Genomic DNA, 7,473 nt, shown 5'->3' on the forward strand with positions numbered 1-7,473 from the left:
ATTCTTTTTTTTTTTTGCCTTTTGGAGGGCAATTGGGGTTAAGTAACTTGCCCAAGGTTACACGGCTGGTTTTTCGTTTTTGTGTGTGTGGGTGTTAAGTGTCTGAGGCCAGAACAAAACTCGGGTTGTCTTGACTCTGGGGTCAGTGCTTTACTCACTGCTCCACCTAGCCGCCCCATTCTTTCAGATTCTTGTACCCCTCACCCCGGGCCACTTTGGTCCAAAGGGGGAAATGTCAAGATATCAGAAGACATACTGTTTTCCAGAACTATGGCCCAGCAAGCAAGTAGTGCCCTGAGCAACAATCCCTTGTACTCACCTTCTGGACTATCTCAGCCATAGCAAAAGCCCAGAATTGTTTCTGGTCATGAAGCCCTGCTATGAATCAAACTTGTCACATTGTTGCTGTTGTCCCTCATTGTCAAGGTTCCAGTTCACTGCATAGACATTGCTATAAGTATTGAGATCTCCTCACACTGAAGTGCCCCTCCCCCTTGGGGTGGGGCTCTGGCACATCATGTGTCCTTGCTTGTAAGCTGTTTCCCTCAGTTTGAAATTAAGCTTCTATTTGATTTCTGACTCTCCTGTCTCTAACCTGCTCTGTTTGGCTCTGGCCATTCACAGTCAAAGGTCAGTTCTGTCTGGTTGACAATATCCATGACGTCACATTTGCCTCATTGCATTAGGACCTCTGGTTTCTCTTGTTTATTTTCTAAGCTTTGTGTAGACATTTAAAGTCATTAGCTTCTCTTGTGATCTAATCATTACCTGAGATGAATACTGTCAACAATCACCTTTCCTCCGTGTAGTTTCCTTTTATTTACAAAAATTAAAAAGGCACATTCAGTCTACCCAGTCAAGCAAAAACTATTGAGTGTATACTATGTATACGACACTGTGCTGGGCAGATCCTCTGCCAGTAAGGATATTTTTATCCAGTTAAATAAACAAGACTATACTGTTTTTAAGGGTAGCTAACAATACAAAGTAATATATAACATATATATATCATTATATATGTGTGTATGTATATATATATATATATATATATACACATGGATGGATCTGTGATTTTATTGATTAGAATTCAGATCACAACTATCCATACCTTTTCATCCTGTAAGGTTCTTGTCTATGTCCTCCCTTAAAATCCCCCATAGGGATTAAGCTTTCTAGGGGTCTTCCTCTAGACCTCTTGAAATTTTCTGGATCCTTAATAGAGCATGTGATTTATCCCTCACTTTTATTACATGACTGGCCTGCCTAAGTTTCCGACCATCTATCTTCTTGATAATAACTTTGATGCTGCTTCTCCTGTGTAATTTCTTCATCGGTAATATATGACAGGCTACATATGCTCTCCATATACCATGCCACAGTTCTTTAGATGCCCTATAACTTAAAACCTTTGTATACTGCAGTATTCCATCACTCATATTTATACAAAAGATTACTGACCATAGAAAAACAGGCTTTTGGTTTGAGGAGAGGCTTGGAGACATTAAAATCACTGTACAGTTTCTTAAAGGCAATCCCAGATCACTTACTTCCTCCTGTTCAATTCTGGACCCCTTCATTGTCTTTTTGAAATGTCCATGGACCAGCTCTATGAGTTTTTCACACCATTGCATATGATACACTAATAGTCTAGACTGGGAGTTGGTAAACTAAGTTGGCCTTTTTTTTTTTTTTTGTATGTGCCTTCCTCATATGTACTTCCTCCAGCTATGAATGTTTTTTAAATTTTAATATAAAGTTTTACTTTATTCAAAAATGTAAAAACCATTCTTAGTTCATGGTCTATACAAAAATGTGCAGGCTGGATTTGACCCTCCAGTAGTAGTTTGCAAACCCTGGTGTAGAAAATAGGTTTTATTCATCTACTTGTTTTTTTCTATGTAGATAATAAAAAGATATGGTAATTTAAAAAGTAATGGATTTTATTTTGTTGGCTCTACATTATTCTAGGCATTGATATAATCAGCATAATGCTATACAAAAACAGAGGTGTCTGGAAGACTTTATCATCTTAAGGGTTCTTAACCTTTTTTTTATGTGATGGAACCCTTTGGCACTCCATTTAAGTCTATGGATCCCTTCTCTGAATAATTTTTTTTTAAGTTCATAATTGAAGAAAATGATAACATTTAGTTAGAGCTTAGTAAAAATAAAGATGTAATGTTTTCTTATCTAAGTTCATGGATCCCCTTGAAATCTACCCACACCCAGATAAAGAACCCCTTGATAACCAATCAATCTTAAATTTGGCCTCTGTTAGACACCTTCCAAGACAGTAGCAAACACTTGTCTCACTTGATATTGATAATCAAAAAATTGCTGAGAAAATTTATCTCTGTTATTATATTTTTAAAGGAATATCATATGGTTTTGGATTATGCATGGAAGGTACCTTGTTGGAGGAGAGCCTTTAAGGCAAAGCTTTGCAGTAGAAATTATGTATATTTTTTAATAGTCAACAAATAAGCACAGTAGGGTCTTGTGATGTCTATACCTTCCTATCAGTAGCATGATTGTAAAGATGTGATCTTTTGTTCAATATAATTCTTCAAATACCTGCTTGCTCCTTTCTCATACCTACATCAAGGGCACTCTTTTTTTTTTCTTTTTTTTGCCTTTTGGAGGGCAATTGGGGTTAAGTAACTTGCCCAAGGTTACACCGCTGGTTTTTCTTTTTTTGTGTGGGTGTTAAGTGACTGAGGCCAGAACCGAACTCAAGTCCTCCCCGCTCCAGGGCTGGTGCTTTACTCACTGCGCCACCTAGCCGCCCCCCAAGGACATTCTTAATATATGTCTAAGTTATTCTTAAAAAGATTTGAAAAATTGAGATACTTATTCCTTGTATCCTTTGGGGAAACAACACCAGAGAACATTATTTTTCCAAGTGTTTGGTATACTCCCTTCTTTCACATATCTTGAGAGATGATTCTTAAATTACTCCATAATTTTGTCTCTTCCAGGACAGACTTCTTTCAAGTATGCTTAGAGAAGGTGGTTCAGGTCTAACCTAGCTGGTCTTCTCATCTTTCCCATCCTTTAGTCAATAGCAAAAATAGTCAAATATATAAATGCCATAAGTATCCTCAAATGGAAGAAACCTTAATGGCTGGGATGGTGGAAAAGACTCCAAAAAAGATATGGGTCTTGTGCTCGGACTTGAAATGTAGATAGGATACAGATAGGGAGACGTGAAGGGGAAGGTCATTCTAGGTGCAAAGAATATAGTGAATTAAGGTTTAACATGCACAAGGCATATTCTGGGGACAGTGAATAGGGAGATATGACTGAAGATAGAGATGGAGATGAAGCTGTAGAGGGTTTGTGCTGTAGAGTAATCAGCATAGCACCACAAAAAGAATTATTGTTAAAAAGTGTAATGGGGTAATGGGACTGAGCACCCACCTTGGCTCATTTAAGTGGGTCACATAATCAGGCCCCTTATTAGAGGAAATGCGTGACCAGAAGCTTTTGGTTGATCCTTGGATGTCCTTAAGCAAGTCTGGGTATGTGGCTCACCAGAAGGGGCCAGAGAAGATGCTCAACACTATCACACATGCTAAAAATATATTTAAATGAAAATGCATGCAAGTATGTGAGAATTGGGAATTGATTAATTCCACATAGACTGGAAAAATCAAACTTGCTGCAGTATGTACATATATTCTAATCCAAATAACACCTGAATTCCTGTGTTTGGCCTCTACTGATTAAGAATGTTGGTCTTACAACTTCAAAATGGGAAGGGATATCTGCATTCAGAGAAAGAACTACAGAGTCTGAATGCAGACTGAAGCAAACTATTTGCTCTCTCTCTTTTCTGTTTTGTTTTATTTCATTCTTTCTTTCTTGTTGCTCACTCCTTTGGTTATAATTGTTCTTTACAACTTGACTAATGTTTAATGTGAAGGTATTTGGAGAACCTATATGGGATTGCATGCCGCCATGGCCGGGGGGGGGGGGGGGAAAGGGGGAGAAAATTTGGAATTCAAGGGATTGTGGAATTCAAAGTTGCAAACTAAAAGTAAATAAATAAAATTTTAAAATATATAACAAAACAAAGCAATAAAAATAAAGTTTAAAACATGCTTCAATATGCAAAAAAAAAAGAATGTTGGTCTTAGAATCAGGAACATCTAGGTTTGAATCCTACCTTAAACACTTGTTAGGGTGATGTTGGGAAATTAATTTAACCTCCCTGATCTTTAGTTTTTGCATCTGTAAAATGAGGATGATAACACCAGCCTCACAAGGTTGTTATAAGAATCAAATGAAATAACGTATAAAAAGTATTTGACAGGGGTGGCCAGGTGGCTCAGTGAGTAAGAGCACCGGCTCCAGTGTCGGGATGACCTGGATCAAATCCGGGCTCAGATACTCAGCACCACACCCAGAAATAACTGGCTATGTAACCTTGAGCAAGTTACTTAACCCCGATTGCTTTAAAAAAAAAAAGTATTTGACAAACCTTAAAGCGCTATCCACATGGCAAATTATTATCATTATTGCTAGCTATTCTAAATAAAAGAAAGTAATGGCATAAATGCAGTCAAGATACAAAGGTCCAGAAAGTCAGTGTTTTGTCTCATGGTGAGGCACTCTAAGATGCAGTCACAAGGAATATGGATTTAAAAGTAATGTCTAAGGGTCCTGCAGCTTTAAGATGGGAATAACATATGCAGGCAGAAGAAGTTGAAGAGCTATTTAGGAATCACTAGGGACTTGTCATCCTTTTTCACTTGGTGCTAGCAATGCACTTTCCATTTTTTTATTTGGAGAGAAGGTAATGAGGTTATTTATCTTAGATCCCATGATGGCAAAGTGTTCCCCTGCTTAGCTCCTCAACCTTATCTGAAGATTGATGGGAGGGTCTGAGTAAGATTTACTTAGTCCTGGGGGGGGGGGGGGGGGGGGGGAGGGAGAGAGAGAGAGACAGAGAGACAGAGAGAGAGAGATAGGGAGGGAGAGAATTTCATATGATAGACTTAAGTTGTATCTAGAGCAGGCACCACCACTGGAAAATAGATACACTTTGGGACCACTGCTAGTCTAAAAGATTGCACGTTAAAACAAAATGTACAAATTCAAATTTTTTTAAGTCCCCAGCATCTCTCTCCAAGTTTCTCCACTTCTTGATATATGAAAGCAGTGTGAGGGGAAGGCCTTGTCTCTATAGTACAGTGAGAAAGACAGTTGAAGAAAATGAGAGAAGAAGCAAGAGAGGCCAAGAAGAATAGAATAAGTTTTCTTTTTTTTCTTACAGGTATTTTCTTTTTATATAAGAAGTAAAGTTTTTTTTTTCATAGAAACTGCCCCTATCCACTGAATGGGGACAGGCACTTAGTCTAATCTGTTGTCACTGGCTGCTGCCTGGCTCAGTTTTGTGATCTTTTTAACTTCCAAATACAGCTTAGTTCATGTAGGCACCAGAGGGATCAGGAAGACAAACTACCACTGTAAGCAAGCCTTGGTTTTCTACCCCAAGGGAGTGTAACTCAGGTGACTTGGAAGGCTGACAGGCACAAAGAGCTTGATAAATGTCATGCATCTCCACAAAAGGAGACAGAAAATGTCACACTGAACAACAACAGAAAAAAGACAGGTAAAAGATTGAAACCACACAGTGAGGCTCTGTGGAAGAAGCCAAAAATAGAGCATGGGTCTGTACCAGCTAGTACTGAATCCCCTAAACCATTATTTCTTAAACCAGAAGCTGGCAGAATTAGATAGGATAAGAAGGAATGTCTAGCAATTTCAATGACAGGATTTCCAGAGCCATGAAGAAGTTTCCGATGATGGTTGACTGTTGCAGGTACTGCTTCAAAGCCAGCACCCTGTTGGTTCAGGTTCAGGGTTAAGAAGAAATGAGATACTTATAAATCATTGAACACTGAACAAATGAAGATATCTTCTTTGGCCTAACACAGCCACAATATGTAAGAAGGATACAGTGGTGGAAATGCATCTGGTAAGTCAGTTATTAGGGTTTAGAAAGTCAGATGCTAAGAACACAGGGGCCTGGGACATTTTAATCCCCAGAGCAGGATACTGCATTTGGGAAGCTGGGTCCAGCCAGGTTGCATGGTGGGGAGGAAGATGTGTCAGGGTCATGGAAGTTGCATCAGGAAACCATTGGTTCTATCACAGTGGCTCCATGGATGAGGAGGCCTAACTGATCGAAGCAAATCCACTCCCAGCCTTTCATATCGGCTAAAATACTGACAAATGACCTTAGATCTGAAGATCTCTAAAAGAGCTCTTTGATTTACCAAAAATAATTTTACCTAAAACATTAACTATGCAACACTACTTTATTTGGGTGGGGGAGGGCAGTAAGGGGAGGAGGAAAAGACTTACTTGGATATTCAAATAGGTGTGTAATTTCATCAGTGTAGGTATAATCACTAGGCGTCACAACTAGGTTAACCATCTGGTTTTCTACCCCAAGGGAGTGCAACTCATGTGACTTGGAAGGAGTCATCTAATGGAGTAGACTTAAAGGCCCCAAGTCCATAGCGAGTCTGCCATTGGAATTGGACTTATGAAACATTAAATTCTTATAATGCCCACAATTACACATTGAAAATTCTAACCATGCATTGGAGGGTTGGGGTTGGATCCCAGCCCTATGCTGGGATGCTGTATGGGTTTCAGAACTCTCCAGTATCCTCATACTGCTAACAAAGGGACACAAGAAAATGAAGAGTCAACTATAGGTATACATGAGAAATAAGATTAGGTTATATGCAGAGTAAAACAGAATAAAAAGACACAATCAAGAACAAGTACCAGTTGCACCCAAACAAAATAAGGGGCCTAAAAGGAGGGGTGATCCATGGAAAGAGCCATATGTCAAGGGAAAATGTTTTGCCTTCTCCCTGGGTAATGGGGCCTCCCCTTTTTGGGAGATCTTCTAAAATTTTCACCATACAGGAAACTTTGCCCTGCAAGCTTGAAGTCCTGTTGTCTTGCTCTCTCAGGGTCTTTGGAGATTTAGGTCCAAGGCTGCTAAAGAGAGGTTAAGTTCAAGTCTTGCCAAAGGGGCTGTTAAATAAGCATTCCTTCTAACAAAAGCTAACCACAACCTTTCCATTCTGGGTGACTTTTGCTCTCCTACATTTGTCACAGAGAGTTTGCCCAATATGTTGGATTTTCCTTGATTTTTTCTGACATCATGAGGCTATCAGCAGAGTACTCTGGCTGTCCACATGTCATCTCTTGCTTTTGCTATTTGACCAATCTTTTCCTATCATACATTTCACTGATGGGTATTTAAAGTTCCCTGTTTGTTCTATGTCACAGCCTGCTCACATTCACAAGTCCTTCTCCATTGCTCTCTGAGAAATTCATTTTCATTTCTTCGGTGACATGACATGTGGCCATATAACGCTAACAGAATATTGGCATTTTATGGGCTTTCATTTCTCAGGAATGTTTTGGGTCATTAAAAGATCTTTG

The sequence above is a fragment of the Petaurus breviceps genome, unplaced genomic scaffold (assembly GCF_028583685.1).
Source record: "Petaurus breviceps papuanus isolate PSGF00001 unplaced genomic scaffold, PetGlider_PUasm1.0 164, whole genome shotgun sequence".
Lineage (NCBI taxonomy): Eukaryota > Metazoa > Chordata > Mammalia > Diprotodontia > Petauridae > Petaurus > Petaurus breviceps.